This window comes from Myxocyprinus asiaticus, chromosome 32 (genome assembly GCF_019703515.2).
Source record: "Myxocyprinus asiaticus isolate MX2 ecotype Aquarium Trade chromosome 32, UBuf_Myxa_2, whole genome shotgun sequence".
Lineage (NCBI taxonomy): Eukaryota > Metazoa > Chordata > Actinopteri > Cypriniformes > Catostomidae > Myxocyprinus > Myxocyprinus asiaticus.
This window is the reverse complement of record NC_059375.1, coordinates 23051403-23072229: the sequence shown is the minus strand read 5'-3', so window position 1 is coordinate 23072229 and position 20827 is coordinate 23051403. Positions and strand designations below refer to the sequence as shown.

Genomic DNA, 20827 nt, shown 5'->3' with positions numbered 1-20827 from the left:
AGTGCTGGCTGAGAAGTTTAAGCCGTTTTTGGTCAGACTGCTGTGTAAATCCGGGCTCAGGTTAGAGTAAAGACTTGGATGGCTTTTTTCCTGCATTTGAGCCTCTTTTTCACTGGCCGATATCTGCAGAAGCACTTCATTTATCCCTTGCTGGACACAGTTAGAGCGCTTAGTTGGGATTAACATGGGAATCAGATGCATGGCTATACATCATTGGGCGGTCCATTGGGCAGTGGGTGGATCATTACGGGCAGGCGAATACGATGCTGTGTTTCAGCAGACCTGTGACATGCAACACAGTATGAATTGAGGTGCAGTCACAGCCAAATCTATGTATGCAGATTGATTGGAAGTGTTAAATGAAAATGAGGTTTTATCTGTTGTATACTGAATGGGGAGGATTGTGAAATTGAAACAGAATAAATGTTATGTGTAAAAGAAATTAGTATTTGTTTTACTTGCTGGTCGTAATCAGTGTGTGCAATCATACTGAAATAGGCTACATGAATTTTTATTGTCTCCAGCACATTGCTTTCAGATCAATTTTGTTTGTAAAGCGCTTTTCACAATACATACACCGATCAGCCACAACAGTAAAACCACCTGCCTAATATTGTGTAGGTCCCCCTCGTGCTGCCAAAACAGCACCAACCCACATCTCAGAATAGCATTCTGAGATGCTGTTCTTTTACCACAATTGTACAGAGCTGTTATCTGAGTTACTGTAGACTTTGTCAGTTCGAACCAGTCTGGCCAGTCTCTTGACCTCTCTCATCAACATGGCGTTTCCATCCACAGCACTGCCCCTCACAGCACATGGCTCCAAGTGAGGAAGGCAGTGTTCTTTAAGTAATAAATGGAAAGCAAAGTTATATTTGTCCTCGAGGGGGAGCTACACAATATTAGGCAGGTTGTTTTAATGTTGTGGCTGATCGGTGTATTTTTATGACTTTCTTTCTTCTGTGGAACACAAAAGGAGATGTTAGAGATGTTTACTGTTGGTGAAGAGGGAGAAAATCCTTGGGAAGAACCAGACATAGCTGCTGGAGCCCATCCTCTCTGGCAAGAGTAGAGTGAGCATTTCTGGCAAAGCGTTATCATCCGTTTTGGATTGTGTTATTGTGTCTGTATTGAAGATTATTCTCATCCATATAGCTTATGTGGTGTCAACACAGGAGAAAGTTTATTATTTATATGGCAAGTGTATTGGATAGAGTGTAGGAGAGCTTGTGCCAGACATCAAGTGACTAATGTGTTAGAGCCTTTTGCTTTTTAATGGAAACTGCACTGTAGTGCTTTGCGGTAAGGAAAAGACATGAGGTTCCAATAATGGTGTGTTGTGTCAGTGTGGGGGGGATCCAGAATCCATACAAGTGACCTACATAGTTTAACTTGATACAGCGCCGTCCCTTCTCAACTGACAGTAATTGAGAGCTCCCCCCTTCACCTTGCCACATACAGTAGGTAATTAAGAACTAAATGCAAAGATGTGTTGCGTCCCCCTATGCTCCTAACTGTCTGCTTCTGACATTGCTTTTCCTCTCGCCTTTTTATGCCACCTACTTTGGGACATTGAAATGCAAATGACCTTTCTTAACAATACCGCAGATCTTTACAGTCATTCACTATACACGTTATTGGCTCATTGTATATTGACACCGCACCACAGTATGCACTTACAGAGATATACAGTAACACTTGATATGCAGTGACAAGATCAAAAAGTGAAAGTTCAAAAGATATTGTTTCTGCTTCGGGCTTCAGTTTCAATTTCGCTCTTTGTCATACAGGTGGTCTGCCTTAATGTTATTCGTCTCTCATCCATGCATGTGGCGTCTGTCATCCAGTCTCTGGATGACAAACGATGACCTTTTCTGCCTTCCAGATGAGAACATCAGCAGGTTTAAATGCCATCAGATTTGGTCTCCTGAAACTGTAACATTTCTTAATGGAAACTGACGAAATCTGCTGGAAATGCGCAAGGGACAGTATGTCTATTCACATAAATTGACCTGAAAAGTACATGTAAAAAACCTTTAGCATCTCCTCATGTACCCAAAACACAGTACTTTTAGCTTGTTGGGTATAGCATGGTGATAGCAACACCATGGTCATGGGGGCAATTCCCAAGGTGTCATGGTTTGATAAAATGTATATGTTCAAAGCACTGCAAGTCGCTGAGGTTAAAAGTGTCTCACAAATACAGTTGAAGTCAGAAGTTTACATACACTTAGGTTGAAGTCATTAAAACTAATTTTTTAACCCCTCCACAGATTTCAAATTAGCAAACTATAGATTTAGGACATCTACTTTGTGCATGACACAAGTAATGTTTCCAACAATTGTTTACAGACAGATTGTTTCACTTTTAATTGACTATATCACAATTCCAGTGGGTCAGAAGTTTACATACAGTAAGTTAACTATGCCTTTAAGCAGCTTGGAAAATTCCAGAAAATTATGTAAAGCCTTTAGACAATTAGCCAATTAGTTTCTGATAGGAGGTGTACTGAATTGGAGGTGTACCTGTGGATGTATTTTAAGGCCTACCTTCAAACTCAGTGCCTCTTTGTTTGACATCATGGGAAAATCATAAGAAATCATCCAAGACCTCAGAAAAAAAATTGTGGACCTCCACAAGTCTGGTTCATCTTTGGGAGCAATTTCCAAATGCCTGAAGGTACCATGTTCATCTGTACAAACAATAGCTCGCAAGTATAAACACCATGGGACCACGTAGCCATCATACCGCTCAGGAAGGAGAAGCATTCTGTCTCATAGAGATGAACGTAGTTTGGTGCAAAAATTGAAAAATAGTCCCAGAACAACAGCAAAGGACCTTATGAAGATGCTGGAGCAAACAGGTACACATGTATCTATATTCACAGTAAAACGAGTCCTGTATCGACATAACTTGAAAGACTGCTCAGCAAGGAAGAAGCCACTGCTCCACAACCACCATAAAAAAGCCAGACTACAGTTTGCAAGTGCACATGGGGACAAAGATCTTACTTTTTGGAGAAATGTCCTCTGGTCTGATGAAACAAAATTTGAACTGTTTGGGCATAATGACCATCATTATGTTTGGAGGAAAAAGGGTGAGGCTTGCAAGCTGAAGAACACCATCCCAACCGTGAAGCATGGGGGTGGTAGCATCATGTTGTGGGGGTGCTTTGCTGCAGGAGGGACTGGTGCACTTCACAAAATAGATGGCATCATGCTATGTGGATATATTGAAGCAACATCTCAAGACATCAGCCAGAAAGTTAAAGCTCGGTCGCAAATTGGTTTTCCAAATGAACAATGACCCCAAGCATACCTCCAAATTTGTGGCAAAATGGCTTAAGGACAACAAAGTCAAGGTATTGGAGTGGCCATCACAAAGCCCTGACCTCAGTCCGATAGAAAATGTGTGGGCAGAAAAAAAAAAAGCGTGTGTGAGCAAGGAGGCCTACAAACCTGACTCAGTTACACCAGTTCTGTCTGGAGGAATGGGCCAAATTTCCAGCAACTTATTGTGATAAGCTTAAGGGGAAGGCTACCCAAAAAGTTTGACCTAAGTTAAACAATTTAAAAGCAATGCTACCAAATACTAACACAGTGTATGTAAACTTCTGACCCACTGAGAATGTGATGAAACAAATTAAAGCTGAAATAAATTATTCTCTCTTCTATTATTCTGACATTTCACATTCTTAAAATAAAGTAGTGATCCTAACTGACCTAAGATAGGGAATGTTTTCTACGATTAAATGTCAGGAATTGTGAAAAACTGAGTTTAAATGTATTTTGGCTAATGTGTATGTAAACTTCTGACTTCAACTTTATGTTGTAAATAGTACATGCAGGGTTTGCACAGTCATAAAAAACATGGTGATATCAGGGAATTCGAAAATGATGATTATCAGGCCTGGAAATGTCATGCAAATGTAAAAAATATTTTTAACAAATATGGAAATTTATTTTATTACTGTTAGTTTTTCAAATTGTACAATAAAGCTCTCTTGCTCTACAATAGGCAAAATATTGCTCTCTGTGAGTGCAATCGCTATAAAAAAAATTGAATCCTTATCTAGTAGTCATAAGTAACTAGACAACTGTAAACTCATTAAAAAATGTGTGGAAGCCCTGTAAATGTGAATTGTTAAAATAGTTCAGAAATAATCATTGCGCTAAACAGTGGATAGCGATGTCAGTAACTTAGACCCCGGAGCCAGCTGCAAGAAATTCCTTAAGTTGTAATTTTTAGGCATTGTCATTAAGGGTTTGCCTAACTTACGGGGTTTCTTACAAATGGCCCCTGAGCTGTTAAAGCTGAGAGTTTACAGATTATATATTGTAGATTTTACAGTATGTGACCAATCTGAACTCATTTGTACATTACTGGCTCAGTGGGGGAGCCATTAACTATAAATGTAATTCAAACATTGTTTATAGCTCACACCTCAGGTCATTCTGATCTGAAAAGGTTTACAGTAGTGTCAAAGCCAATATAAACCTGAAAACCTCTTAAGCATGGTAAAATTGCTCCTACATCAATTTGTTTCACGTCCTTTGCGAAGAACAAAAATGAAATCACATTTAAGAAAGATAAAATTATCAATAAAATTAAACTTCCCCTAAATTTTAACCTAAAATCTTGATGTTCATAATAAAAGTCCATGGACATGTAACACATCAACTGCCCTTATGTTTATATAGGGTATGTATTTATGATTTCTCGGTTGTTTTGTATAGACATGATTTGAGCAAGGGCCTGTGACAAAGCATTCTTTAATTACTTTAGGTCCTTTTAGGAGGCATGACTTTAGGTGTAACCTCAGTTAGCCACAGGATTATGTCTGTAAGCCTTTTAGAGGTAAGCTGGTCACATGAAACCTGTGATTGGTCAACTTTGACCCAATAACTTGCCTCACTCTCTTGTCAACATGGATACTGAGTGCTAAGCTGCAAAATCGTCTCCTTTCTCTGAGTCTGTTCCAAGAGGAAATCCTCCTCATGGATGGCTGTGGTGGATTCTGCCTGTTTTGAAATCAGACTAACCTCAGCTTTTAAACTAGGGTTTCTTCACTCTATTCTCTAAGGTGTCTTCTCCAAGACAGGTACCTGCATATTATCATAGGGATAGATGAGCTTAGATCTCATCATCCTATTAAATGTAGGTCATAGAGAGAAATATAGCAATGGTGAGATTATATGTTGATATTTGTTAGGGCAAAAGTTTTTTGTTTACATTCACTGTGGGGTTGTTTGTTAAGATTGATTATTGGATTGGTTTTAGGCTACTTTTTGTGGTAGAGAAGGTTGAGGCCTTATATATATATATATATATATATATATATATATATGTAGTGCTCAAAGTAGTATTTTTTAGGTTGAGGGGCAGTTATGTATTTCGATTTAAATCTAAAATAAAATTTTAAGTTGTCTCGCTGCCTTTAGTTGTGTATTATTTTAACATTATCACACTGGAAGTTTCCGATACTTCCAGTACCGTAGGATCAGACCAGATATGCCTACTCACTGACAATCGGCATCTCCTATCAGACATCTTTACATTGGCTCCAGTGTGTTTAGCTTCCCTCGTGATGCGACCGGAAGCATGTTGCGTCAGACCTGGCTTCGGGTCCTGCATTAAAACCAGGAAGTAATTACGTTCGCATAATCAGTGACTAGTGTGATTTGGAGGTTGCATTTTTCCCTCTAACATTAAATTTTCACTTCACTGATGGTTAGGTTTTGGCTTGGGGTCTGATTATTTCCCAGTTGCAGCTGCCACGGTTGAACATTTTTCTTCATATTTAGCTGTAATATCAGTAGCATGTGTACTTATGAACACAGATGTCCATCAAGTATGTGCTAGTTTTAGTTACAAATGTCCATGCCACTCCAGTTCCCACAGAGGATAAGCCCAGTTGGTAGTCTAATAATGCACCAAAGAGTTAGTATTAGCTATACTGCAACAGGTGAGAAGTAACTTTTATTTAGTACAGTTTGGTCGCTGTCCAGCATCAGATAGAAACCCTGCAGCTCTATGCAGCAACAGACAGCACAACTTCAGCAGATAAAAGCGCCCTCTGGCCATCTCATCAGTTGAGGCTTGTTAAAGAAAGTGGCCTGTGGTTTTTCAAACTTTGAGAAAAGCAAGTGTTGTCTCAATAAAAGGGAATTCGAACAACCCTAAGAGTTTTTTGCAAAAGGATTATTTCTGTTGATCAGTGAGTGTAAACGGAGGATGTGGGCCTGAGTTTAGAGCATGTATCTTTTATTTTTGGAAATATTTGCCAGTTTTTCAGAACTTAGGAAGCTGAATATTAGGAACACTGTGGTCCTAAAAAAGTGCCCAACGTGGTCTTCTGCTGTTGTTCTGCCTCAAGGTTCGATGTGTTGTGCATTCTGAGATGCTATTCTGCTCACTTCAATTGTACAGAGGGGTTATCTGAGTTACCAAAGCCTTTCTGTCAGCTTGAACCAGTCTGGCCATTCTCCATTGACCTCTATCATCAACAAGACATTTCCATCCGCAGAACTGCTGCTCATTGGATGTTTTTTTTTTTTTTTTTTTTTTGGCACCATTCTGAGTAAACTCTAGAGACTGTTGTGTTTGAAAATCCCAGGAGATCAGCAGTTACAGAAATACTCAAACCAGTCGTCTGGTACCAAAAATCATGCCACAGTCAAAATCACTGAGATCACATTTTTTCCCCATTCTGATGGTTGATATGAACATTAACTGAAGCTCCTGACCGTATCTGCATTATTTTATGCATTGCATTGCTGCCACACGATTGGCTAATTAGATAATCGCATGAATATGTAGGTGAACAGGTCTTCCTTATAAAGTGGTCAGTGAGTGTATATATTCATGATGGATTTGTTGTTGAAATAAGTTGATTTTGAAATGCTTTGCACACCCCCAGTTGTTATTGGTGCATATAAATGTTATAATAAAATGTTTAAAAGTCATTCTTCCTTGTGTTCATAAAGTTATAAAAAGTGGAAAACATGCCTTTTTTACTGCATTTTACCTCTTACATTAAACATTTTGTATTACTTGGCAACAATGGTGGTGTGGTTGAAATGATGGCTCCTCTGATTTTTCTCTTAAGTCATTTCAGAGAAAATGCATAAATATCAAGATATATATATATACTAAAGATTAAAAGGCAAAAAAAATTGAGACTTTTCAGCTATATCACCTCAGTTTTTCAGAACTTGCGAGTCTGAACAGAAGTGTGTGTTCTTTGAATCACTGAAGTCAGCAGTGAGATTGCAATAATTCTATGGATTGTGATCAGCTTCTCTGTGCTGGAAGAGTGGGCTGTTGGCTGCATTTCTCTCTGCTGTGAAGCGTCCTCATAATTCCACCATTCATTCAGTATCGCCTGGATCCTTGACACGATGTGAGAACTTAATTTCACATAATGGGCATTTAGGCACTCACTTTGAAATTGTTTTATTTCATGAAGGCCAGATGTAGAACTTTCTGACATTTAAAACATTCTCAATTAAATGTTTAAAGCTTCACATTCACCCAGCATTTTGAGCCACTGTCATTACATTTTTTAGCTCTCAAAATTTAATGAAAGCTTCTTCAGAAGAACCCATTTCCTGATTAGAGGGCTCATTAGTAGCAGTGTGAGAGGAAGCAATGAACAGGGAACATGAGCGCTGGATGACAAAGGGGAGGTGGGCTAGGAAAGAAAAGCGTCACTCCATTTGATAAGGAAATTACACTTATATTCAAGATGCACTGATGTCACTGTTTAATGGCAGTAGATGGAAATGGAGATGGAGGAACAGCAGAATTGTCATGTGTCTAATTATAATGTTTGTAGGCTCAGACAAATCAGGTATTTATTGCAGCTGAAGTATATATCACACTGTTGTGGTTTTTTGAATGGATTAGGGATCTGTTTTCATACCTTTAAATTTCTCTCTATTTCTTTTTCATTTTCATTGTGATTATATGTTTCAGCATTGGAATTAGCACAGTTTGGTTCACTGAGAATCACAAAAGTGTGATACATTTTGTGATGTGGATTGTGATGGATTTTGATAACTGAATTTTAGAACGCTTTGTATTTTTTATTTAACCAGAGCTGACTTACCTGGACGCTTATGTATGAAGAGTGATTATACTTTTAAATCATATGTTTCATATCATGTTTTTTTAATGTACTGTTCAAAAGATTTAGATACTTTCAAGTTAAATGCATTTGAAAACAAGCCAATATCAGTCAAAATGTATGTCTGTGTTAGTTTTCACATGCTACTTGGGGACAGCTCAGTAATATGCACAGTACCTCCAGTGCTGCAAACAGTTGCGCTTTGTAAGAATCCAGTAAAATAAGTAACATGTGTATTTTTCAGCCAATGGCATTTGAGTGTGATGGGTTGGACAGTGATAAAGAAATGGCATTGATTTCTTTTTCATTGTTGTGCTCTCCTCAGCACACAAGATGTGCTTTTGGCATTCATATGCAATGACCCCCATTATGTTGTGTTTTGTGCCTTTATAATTAATTAAAATACTCTAGATTGCAATGGAATTATGTTATAGCAGGTATGGTTATCAGTCTTATGTTGTCCTATAATGACAGTATACAGTTTAATTACGTTGTGATAAACGTTCCTTCTTGCTCTCATGCTCTGGATGTTGCATGCATGTGGAGCGGAACAGCTGCCACAGTGATGATGATGTCATGGCGAGAACTCCTGTGGAGCTTTCCAGGCATTCTGTCCTTTGCCGCTGGGGAGATGTTTATTTTTCCGTATCAAAAGGAAGTCGTTCACATATAGTGACACCTCTGGGAGCATCCTGAGCTTTGCATCAGGGTGCAAGGAAAGGCATTTTGGCAAGAGGAAACCGCATTTATTAGAAATCCTGGTATGAAATCATTGCATGCAATGTCTTAAGTTAGATTTTGAGGTAAATGTTGCAGATGTATGTAGCTAATGAAAATCACTGAAAATATCAAATTGATTTTGAGACATAATACATATTTGTCATTTTCCTTTTTGTTTGTATGGTGATTAAATAAAAAAAATAAAATTATGAACTCTCCAGTAAGTGAAAGGATAGTATTTGGGGTAAAAGGTAGTGGTCTACCGATATGGGTTTTTTTAATGGCCGATGCCAATATCCAGAGAGCAGGGTGGCCGACAGGCCGATACAATGCCGATATATCACACAATTTAATATAGTAAATAACATAAACATAAAATTGCTCAAAAAAATTATACTCTTATTTAGCACTTTATTTACTCAATTTCACACAAAACTTTACCTTTGTAAAAAAGAATATAAAAAAATAATATTATATTTTAAATGGTAGAGAGCAGTTTCTTCTGATTTCTGTTTAGTCATAAAATGGTAGTAATTTATTTGCACATGAAGAAATTGTTAATATATTAAAAAGAAGGAAATAACAGTACACACAGTAGTCCAGCAATCATAGATGGCATGTCCACATTAGCAATTGCATTTTCTTAAAAAAAAAAAAAAAAAATACAGAATCAAACCAATTGTACATACAGTGCATGGTGAATAAAACATTTACTTATAGCACACGTGAAGCGCTTTTACTTTGAAGTTACACTCACGCGCTCGTGCGGACCCAGCACGAGCAGCAATCTCCTGACAGTTTAAAAGGCCTGGATCGCATGCTTGGATTGTCACGGAGTGACCATCATGATTTGTGAATCAGAGGAACTTTTGATCCTGATCCTAAAGTTTTGATTCTGGCTGATTGAATACACGCTTCAGAGGAAGATATTAGATAGAGCTCGTTGGGAAGAAAACGCTTGATTTTCGTAAGATTTGTGAATTACATCTGTTTAAACGAGATATCTGCATATTTGCAAACGGTATATAATAGAATTTGTATTGATATTTGCCTTTTATCATTGGAAAAGAAAGTTAAAAGTGACAGGGAACTGCTGAGGAGAGGCTGATAGAATACGTGCTTTAGAGTTAAATAAATGAGCGCTCCACAGGATGCTGGATCGGCTCAAGTTTTGTGAGGTTTGTTTATTACATTTGTTTAAACGAGATATGTGCATATTTGCAGACAGTCTATGATATTAGTTTTATTGATATTTGCCTTTTTATCATTAGACAAGACAGTTAAAAGTTACAGGGAACTGTTGAGGAGAGAGAGGGAGAATGAAACTGGTGAGCACTATGCTTTTGTGTGTAGAACAACTTTTTGCACCACTGTTTAAGCATCCTTCATATAAACAGCCCAAACTTCCCTTATAGTTCGGTTATTGGAGTAGAAAGTGTGTCTGTTTCTTTCACGATCATAGCATGGATTTTATTCACAAAATTAATAATATAATACAATAACAGAGGGTAACAGGTGTATATTATGGCCATGTTTAAAGGTCAATGACGTGATGCTCATTTTTTTTTCTCAAGATCTATTAAACTAAAAATACATAAAAATGCAATTCACACCAAACATTTACTTGAATACACCTCTTGAGCATGTTTTCAATTTTTGAATTCGAAGTCATATTGATATTTTTTTCTGGGGCTTGAAGTAAAATATGTACTGATCCAGCGTGTCAGTACATAGATTCAGAATTTATAATGTATACATTTATTTCGTTTTTCCATAGCTTGGTATTATGAAAAATTTCACAACTTAGTCCTGCTGTCCACATATGTGGACATTCATTTTTAGGGAAACTATTTGCTCTAGAATTGTTTTTTTGTTTTTTTTGTGTGTGTGTGTGTGCATGTTTATTAGGTGCTGCTAGTTACAAAGCAAAAAGGAAAATTGAAAATGCACACAGCAGTCACGCTCCGGTCTCAGGAGGGTATAAAGTATTCAAGTAAATGTTCAGAAATAAAAAAAATAAAATGATATGAATTAAATAAAATTGTAAAAAATCAAAAGTTTAATAAAAATACTTTTTTTTAGATGTTAAGATACTTTCCCCTATCCTGTCTTAATATGTAACTATAAGTAAGCCATTAGTAGGTTGAGTTCCCCGAAAAAGTGTCAACAATGTTACTCTGTTATGTCATGTCTAGTTAAAAGAACTTTTAAAAAAGTACCTCGAGACACCTGGATTCTGTTCCATTCTTTGTCTGAATGGTCCCTAACAATGTAATTTGTCTGTGTTGTTGTTCAAACTCTATTCTTTATATTGGTACATGCTCCAAGTAATGCATGTGGTAAAGGCAGAAAATGATTTGGCCATGCATATTCAGACTATATTCACTCTTCATCATGGTGACAACACTCACTTGCAAAGTTGATTTGGTACTACTGAGACTGTAGTAAGACTATTAAAGGTATTATTTTAGTATTGACTTGGCACCGAAATACAGGTACTTGTGAAATCCCTACTGTGTGTGGACTGTGAAAAAGAACGAGATTTGAATGGCAATACTCAGAGGTGCTCCTTCAGAAAACATGGTATAGGCATTGCGAGGAGTATTTCCTCTAATTTTGCTCCATTTCCACATAGCTTTAATGTATACATCTTGAATAAACTGACTTATGTATCCTAGAAATTGTAACATTTAAAATAGATGGCCAATCATTGTTTTATTAGAGATTTACGTTTTTCTCTCATTTACAAGCCAAACATCTGAGCTGTGTATTTAGTCATATAAATGGCCACTATTGACTTATTTGTCCTTTGCTTTATTTTAAGGTGTTTCCATGGATTTGTCAAGTTCAAGAAAGGGATTAACTTTAGAACTACTTTTCTTGGCCAAAGACTAACAGAGCCCTGCCAGTAACAACGTATGGTCTCTTTTCTTTAAATGCACTTCACTGACTTTAATAAGTAATATTTTGGCGCCCCCCATATGTGTGCATCTCTGTAGGCTGGATGTATTGGTCTAGCCACACACTGAATGTAGAGATTTTGAACTCACTCATTCATCATGGGCTTATGTTGTTTGAATGCATTTAGCTCCTTTTCTCCATTATTATGAAAGAAGTTATTGTAAAAAAAGAAGGGAACTGAGAAAGACACGAAAGAAAGTAAAAAGTTTGATGCAGTGTTTTGCATTTAATTATATGATTTAAGCAGTGTCACAATAGCTATGCTTACCATGTGCTAACTTCAATACATGTTACACTCTATCGTCATTTGTGGCATAATGTGGAGAAATAATTTAGTTGTCTAAATTATGTTGTCAGTATCATCTATTTTTAGGTGGGAATGCTTTTCTCAGTGGACAAACTAATGGGTATACTGTATGTTATGCAAAAATTTACTACCATGACTTGGTCATTTTTTTTCCACTGTACTCAGTAGGGATTCATGATACATCGGCTGCCGAGATATTATTGGCCGTAACCGGGAAATTCAAAATATTATTATCGCGTCGATAATGGAATTACCGCCGATATTTTCGCCGATAATTTGTTACGGTTTATTTGCTTGTGGCTGAGAATCTCTACCTGCCTGCAGCGCCTTTCTTTCAGGCAGAGACTCGGGCAGCCTCAAGTGATAGTGCGCGTGCGCACACACAGCGCGTCTGTGTGAGTGAGAGCAGATGAGAGTCAATTTCAACATTTCTGCACCTTGTTACGTTGTTTTGGGGCTGGTTTTAATTTGGGATACTCTGCTGTAAGTAACGACATGCCATTTCCCATATTCTGTTTTTGTTTCATGAGGTAATAAATGAAAACATGACAAAAAACATGTACGTATATTACTTGGGGCAATCATTTTCGCTTAGTACTTAATGAAACATAAAGAGAATATGGGAAATTGCACATTGTTACGTTCAGCACAGCGTTGCAATTAAAACAAGCCCCAAAATATAGATCTTGACAAAATTTTCAGAGTGACTTGAGATAGCTAAAAAACATTAGTTTGTGAGTGAAACAAATGTGCCTGTTGTATTTTACGAGACTTAACATAATGACTCATGTCTATTCAATCTGTATGATGTTACCTATTTCCAACTTGTTGTGTTCATAAGGTTATATAGTGGAACTGTCATATAAGAGCGTTGCAACAAGCATCTTTGAATGAGACACGCAAAAGCACACATACATAACAGACACAATCACACAAACCAGAACTATACTCGTAGTCTGGCTGCTATCATAAATATTAAGTCATGTATACAGAGATTAGGGTTTGCATTGTGTGTTTTGTTGTTCAATGTTCTTTACACGCTGTTTATCACCTTATTTTGGTTTAATGCATTATCACAGCTGTTAGAAGTTCATTATTCTCTCTCTGTGAGTCATCAGGATTACCGTAAACACTTATATAAATTGGTACCCTACAATTTATGCAAGTATATTTTTATTTATTTCTCATTCAAATCAGTATTCATCTGTAATATAGGCACTTTTCTGCACATTTCTGGTTCATGTTACAACTGCCAAACCTTAAATAGCAGCAAGTCCAAATTCCAAGCTTTTAATGAATTAGCTAGCAGTTCCAGGTTAAAGGATTTTACTTTTTTTTAAATATTGGTTATCTGTATCAGCCACAATGAGCTGTGAATTATCGGTTATCGGCCCAGAAATTCCATATCGGTGCATTCCTAGTACTGAGGTATATAGCAGCAAACCATTGTGGTGAGGGCAAATCTTCTTTCCTACCCTCCATTTATATTTTCAGCACTCTTTCTTTGTCTTTGATTTGTTACAGGCAACTGCTATTACGATTGAATGACCAGGAAGCCACAAGAAATGCTAATGTAATTTTTGATAATGTACCATATTGTCTGCTTAGGCAAGCCAAGGTTAGACAGCTGTGAAGTGTGCCAAGCACACACACACACACACACTCACACACACAACACATGCAACCCTCCAGCAGCAAGCTATGAAGATTTCTGCTGATTTAATGACTCTGTCCTGCTCCCCTTCCTGTCACTCTTTCTTTCTCTAATTCATCATAACCACATCCCTCTTGCCTCAGTCACCTGTTCTCTCTTCTCATATTTCCTTTATCTCTGCCTTTTATCCTTTTCCTGTAGCAGCTCATATACCATACTATTTCTACCCCATCTCTCTCAGCACAATAAACTTAAGGTCCTATAAATACATACATTTTTGCATACTTTTTGTAATCAAGCCCAGTTACACAACAGCAATTGTGAGCACCTTTGTAATAGACCAAAAATTCTTAGCAAACAAGACCTAAAAACTTGTATTGCACATAATTTGACTACTAATAAAAGTAACTTATATGCAGTGTTGGGTAAGTTACTCTAAAAAAGTAATTAATTACTAACTACTAATGACATCTTCTACAGTGTAATTAGATTACTGTACTAATTACTCTGTCTGAAAAGTAATTGCATTACTTATTACTAATTACTTTCTAAGACCCTTATCAACCTCGACCAGATGAAAAATACAAGGATAGACATGAAATTGTTCTGTTAATTCTTTCAAATAAATCACATAAAATCAAATAAATTATTCATGAACTGGCCAAAGAATTCAAGGGGGCTGCATTTAATTTGACCCATATTTAACATCAATTTTTACATAAGACATTAAATTGGGATTTTAAATTCACTGTTGTTTTATATAGAATTGTTCTGTAGTCTATACAGTATTTAACACAATTACATCAGAAGTAACTGTAATTAAATTACTGAAAAATCAAGAGTAAACCCTTACTTTACTTTTTCAATGAAAAAGTAATTTAATTCCAGTAATTAATTACTTAGTAATGCATTACACCCAACACTGATTATATGACATAGCATGGTCTCATGAGTTCTACCAACAACCCTTTGTCAAAGGGTTAAAATTTTCATTAAAGATTAAAGATGCCTGTAAGCGATTTCAGCTGTTTTACTAACTTTCTCTGGACTGTCAGACTAGAAAAATAAAAATAAAAATCCATGATTGTCATTATTTGCTCACGCTCATATAGTTCCAAACCTGTATGGCTTTACTTATGTGGAACACAAAAGCAGATGTTGTAATGCATATTGTAGGCCCTCTTTTTAACTATTTAGGACTGTGGGGTTAGGATTGGAGTGTTCGCCATTCTGAATATGCAAACTCGTGTCAAACTGTCAGCCAAGAGAAGTACTATTACATTCTTGTTAGAATAGTGTTAAAGTTCTTGTAAGAGCCTGATACACGACTACTGAAGCAGATCCTTAAGCATGGCCTACCCATGCAGAGAGAGAGAGAGAGAGAAACGGTAGGGTTTTTTTTTGTGGAAAGCGTTGTTATATTATCCTTGATTCTTTGTAAATAAGAGGAATGTAAAATAGGGACTTGAAGAACCCCTTTAGTTTGGTAGGATTCTGTTAAAAGAATGCTTGACAGAAAAGTTAATGGCTTTTTGGAAACTTTAGCTGCTTTTCCACCATCGGGCTGAAAGGTAGGGCTGTACGATATGGAGGAAAAATGCGATATGCGATATGATAATCCTGTGATGACGTCATTGGAGCGCGTGGAACATCGGAACCCCCACTGCCCAAATAAAAGTATTTTGGAATAAGAAATGTCATTCTGTTCCAGAGATCACAAACATAGTTGTCTTTCGTTACAAACTGCATATAGGCATATAGAACTGAAACCCATCCTTTGATGTATCCACACAGATCCACAGCAGTCAGTAAACAAGCCAAGTTTGAGTTTGTATACTGGTGTCTGATCTCATTATTATATGCACACTCACAATGCAGATTGAAAGCACAGGACAGCGCCACTTACAGCAACATATCCACAAATGTGACACACTTAGTTATTGGAGTCAGATGTAGATTTTGTAGAAACATGATTTTAATCTCAACTTTCAAAGTATGTCACTTTTAGCATGAAACACAAACAATAAATGTTGTTGTGGTGGTCTTTAATGCTCTGTTTGACTGATAGCGGTAGATGCCCATTCAAATGGAGCGGGACACAACGTTTTCACTCTCAAACTTACAGCACGTAAAAAAACATGAACATCAGAGGGTATGTTGAAAGATACTATACAGTACAACTTACTGAAATGAGTCTTGTCTTTGCACCTATGCACACTGCACGCACACAAGTGACAATCGCACGGCCAGTCTATTCTCAGCTATCTGCATCGCTGTGAACGTTACTTTTTAAAGAATTAAAATCATTCCATTATCGCAAGCCCTTTCGATATTTATACTGCAATATGTACATTTGCGATATTTCGATAAATTTAATATATCATGCAGCCCTACTGAACAGTTGCCGTTGTTGAATCGTGCTCTTCTATAATTAACCAGGCTTGTTTAGCATGGTAATGGTTTCTTTTTTCATTGTGGTGCTGTGAAATCAGGATTGGAATGGACTGACTGGGTAAGTGACCAATCGTGAGTCACCACATCAGTAAAGTAATTTTACCAGAACGGTTCTCTGAGTATGGTTAGCAAACCGTCCTGAGAAATCCGGTCCAGCATTGGTTTGTAATTGTACCATACTGAACCACGCTAAAGTGGTAATACTACTGGAATTGTTACTCACCGTGCTTGGAAACGTTCAGCCCGATGGGGAAATGGGCTTTTTTCCCTCACATTTATAAATTAATGAATTGCATTAGATAGAAACTATCAAACCATGCAGTTGCAAACAAATGATTCCAGACCTTTTCTCAGAACTTACTCCTGGCCATTTTTTTATTTTTTTATTATTACTTTTAACCAATTGCTGTCAAGGTGATTTTTAGTGAAGTCAGTTCCTCTCAACTTCACACAGGTGTCCTAGCAGAGTAACCATAGTTGTATTTCATCACATTAACCGTGAACATGTTCTACTAATGTCTGATGACCAGAAAGTTTCCAAATATTTTTTATCTTCATTTTGAGCAATACATCTATTGTTATATAATCTGAAACCTAACAAACTTTTTGTTCAGGAATTTTGCTTGTTTTGCTTGAAAAGAGTGCCTGTGCTATATTTATTTAAAATAAATGCCGCTTGATTTGATAATTTGTTACATAATGCAAAGACATTCATACATTTTTAAGTGTGGCTTAAGGGTCTGAATGCATTTTGGGTCCACTGTATTTTTGACTGAATGTACCCTACATATTCTTTTCTGAAGTGAGTTGGACTCTTGGCTGACATCCAGGTCCTGTTTAACTGCTTTGTAATCCATTTTATTGTTTCTTTCTTTCTTTCTTTCTTTCTTTCCATTGTTCTTATTCTTGAAGAGATTATGAGTCCATTTGACTCCTTTTACATACTGTACTCCCAGTGTTCCAGTGTGGAATTCAGTGATTTCCAGCCTCTGTTGCTTCACATTAAATCCAGACCCACTTCGAAAACACACATACTTCCACAGTCATACATACTCACACATATACACTGTATATACTGTACTTACATGTGTGTATATACATACATATACTGTATAAACAGTACATGCATACACTGACTTCTTCCACTCTCTTTTTCTTTTATTTCTGTGCTCTGTCTAAAAAGAGCTTCTTTTTTTTGCTCACTCACTCTCAAACTTCCCTTTGGGAATGTTGGCTTGCGCTCAAATACTCTAAATCAACCACAGCTTGTCTCTGCTCCCTGGGCCCCACTGCTTTCAGGCTGTCACCCCACATGTGGATGCAGATCCAGTCTGTGAGGTGGAAGGCCAGAATAGAGCTGATCAGCGACCTCCTCTGACTCACAAAGCAACCTGCCCTGAGCTCGCCTAGAACTGCAGCGTAACCTTTCCCCTATTTACTATGTCTCTGACATCTTTAAACAGCCTCAGGCAAAGAAAAGCCTTTCTCTTTCACTATTAGTACTATTTAGACCTATTTTTCACCTTATAATGGAGTAGATCTATATACAGGGTTCTCACAGTCATGGAAAACACGGAAATGTCAGGGAATCTTAAAATTTTGTTTTTCAGGTCTGGAAAAGTTATGGAAGTTTAAGCGATAGTTCACCCAAATATCAAAATTCTTTCATCGTTTCCTCACCCTTAAAGTCAAAATTGTCCCAAACTCATAGGACATTCTGTCTTCTACGGAACACACAAGGAGATGTTAGGTAGAATGTTCAGTCTCGGATACCATTCAATTTCTTTGTATGGAAAGAATATACAATAAAAGTGAAAAATGACTGAGATTGTCAGTCCTTATCTTTAGGGACCAAGCACCAAAGGTGCTGTGGCACCTATTGCTTTTGTTAGTATTATTACTATTATTATTATTATTATTCCCCAATGGGAGTCTATGGCAGCCCATGGAACCGCACGTAGGAAAATTATGCAATTTGGTACACTGATGGGGTGGTCATGAATAGCCCCCATGCCAAATTTGGGGTCTCTAGACCATACTCTGTAGTACCACCACCATGTCAAAAATTCCCTTTCCTTTTGTGTGTATCTTTTGAACTGTTTGGCCTAGAGACAATTATTTTTTTGACTGATTACTCTCCTCTTGATGATTCAAATGGACCCCTTACATTAAAACTCCGCCCATTACAGTGGCCGCCATCATGGATTTTGCCATTCATCGTTTTTTCAATACTATTCCTTCAAACATTACCCAATTCTGCCAAGCAAGGTCTCAAAGTTATGCAAAATCATAGTTAACGAGATGGCTGTGAAAACGGATTTGAGGCTGTATCTCTGGAACACTTTGTTCTATTGAAACTCGGTATGCTTCATGAGGACCATAGTCAGAGGGCACATGCAGAGTTTTGCGACAGTGCCACCTATGGGTCAAAAATTTTGAAAAATTGCTATTTTTGCCCGTAACTTTTGAACTGTATGTCCTAAAATAATTAGGTTGGTGTCTATGGATTCTGTGGGTCATGAAGATTTCAGCAATACCAATTCCCATATCAACTATACTGTCTCTCCACCAAATTGAAATTTATATTTAAATGATTTATCTTTTAAATACATTGTCGGATTTCAAAGAAAATTGATATGCATCATCGACATCATTGCCTGATGACATTCGAGCAGTTTGGAGACTGTGCCACCTATAGTTCAAAAGATAACCCACACTTGAGTGGCTCAGTGTGTTAAAGCTTTGATTTATAGTTCAAAAGTTGTGGGTTTGATTCCCAGGTGGACCAGTATTAGAGTTGATGTTATATTGTACTGGAGATCTTTCTATTGTTTCCTGAATAGTTGCAGGGCTTATCACAAATCATTTCTGTTTGCAGGTATATTTGAAGTCAGAAGTTTACATACACTTAGGTTGAAGTCATTAAAACATTTTTTTAACCACTCCACAGATTTAATATTAGCAAACTGTGGTTTTGGCAAGTCGTTTAGGACATCTACTTTGTGCATGACACAAGTAATTTTTCTAACAATTGTTTACAGACAGATTGTTTCACTTTTAATTGACTATATCACAATTCCAGTGGGTCAGAAGTTTACATACACTAAGTTAACTGTGCCTTTAAGCAGCTTAAAGGAAAATTCCAGAAAATGATATCAAGCCTTTAGACAATTAGCCAATTAGCTTCTGATAGGAGGTGTACTGAATTGGAGGTGTACCTGTGGATGTATTTTTAGGCCTACCTTCAAACTCAGTGCCTCTTTGCTTGACATCATGGGAAAATCAAAAGAAGTCAGCCAAGATCTCAGAAAAATTTCTTTGGACCTCCACAAGTCTGGTTTATTCTTGGGAGTAATTTCCAAATGCCTGAAGGTACCATGTTCATCTGTACAAACAATAGTACGCAAGTATAAACACCATGGGACCACGCAGCCATCATACTGCTCAGGAAGGAGATGCATTCTGTCTCTAAGTGATGAACGTAGTTTGGTGCGAAAAGTGCAAATCAATCCCAGAAAAACAGCAAATGACCTTGTGAAGATGCTGGAGCAAACAGGTAGACAAGTATCTATATCCATAGTAAAACATGTCCTATATCAACATAACCTGATAGGCTGCTCAGCAAGGAAGAAGCCAATGCTCCAAAACTGCCATAAAAAAGCCAGACTACAGTTTGCAAGTGCACATGGGGACAAAAATCTTGAAATGTCCTCTGGACTGATGAAACAAAAATTTCCATAATGGCCATAATGACCATCGTAATGTTTGGAGGAAAAAGGGTGAGACTTGCAAGCCGAAGAACACTATCCCAACCGTGAAGCATGGGGGTGGCAGCATCATGCTGTGGGGGTGCTTTGCTGCAGGAGGGACTGGTGCACTTTACAAAATAGATGGAATCATGAGTACGGAAAATTATGTGAATATATTGAAGCAACATCTCAAGACATCAGCCAGGAATCTAAAGCTCGGTCGCAAATGGGTCTTTTAAATGGACGGTGTCCCCAAACATACCTCCAAAGTTGTGGCAAAATGGCTTAAGGACAACAAAGTCAAGGTATTGGAGTGGCCATCACAAAGCCCTGACCTCAATCCGATAGAAAATTTGTGGGCAAAAAAGCGTGTGCGAGTAATAGGGTTGCAACGGTATGAGATTTTCACGATATGATAACCGTCTCAGAAAATATCATGGTTTTGCGGTATCACGGTATACGGTATTACACAATTACTATTATCAGTTACAATGACCCTTAAAGGAGTGAAAACAGAAGGTTTTTTTTTTTTTTTTTGGGTTGAGTAAACATTTTATTATAATTGAAACTTGATAACAAATTTTTTATTGAAGTATGTGTAAAAAAAAAATCTCCCTTTTGAAAATAAAATAAATAGTATAAATAAGAAAGCTAACATAATTATAATAATAAACTTAATTATAAACATGATAAAAAAATAGCATGTAACTATAACATGTTATATAACTAAAGCATGTTAGTTTACATGTTAGCATAGCATGTTAATTAACTACTAATTGAAAAATAACATCAGCTGTGTGAGCTTTGAAGTATTGTCCTATGATTATTAATAATTATCACATACTGTAGGTGC

The 20827-nt window shown here is 37.1% G+C and overlaps 1 protein-coding gene across 7 annotated transcripts in view; it reads left to right on the top strand.

Moving 5' to 3' along the window:
* Positions 1-20827, top strand: part of LOC127422825 (thyroid hormone receptor alpha) — a 217262-nt gene that overhangs the window by 30527 nt on the left and 165908 nt on the right. The window contains exon 1 of one of the 7 annotated variants that reach the window (XM_051666615.1): positions 13720-13735. The exons of the other annotated variants lie outside the window; for them this stretch is intronic. The gene's annotated coding sequence lies outside the window, so the exon portion shown is untranslated. Of the gene's footprint in view, positions 1-13719; positions 13736-20827 lie in introns of those variants that run through there. 7 annotated transcript variants of the gene reach the window in all.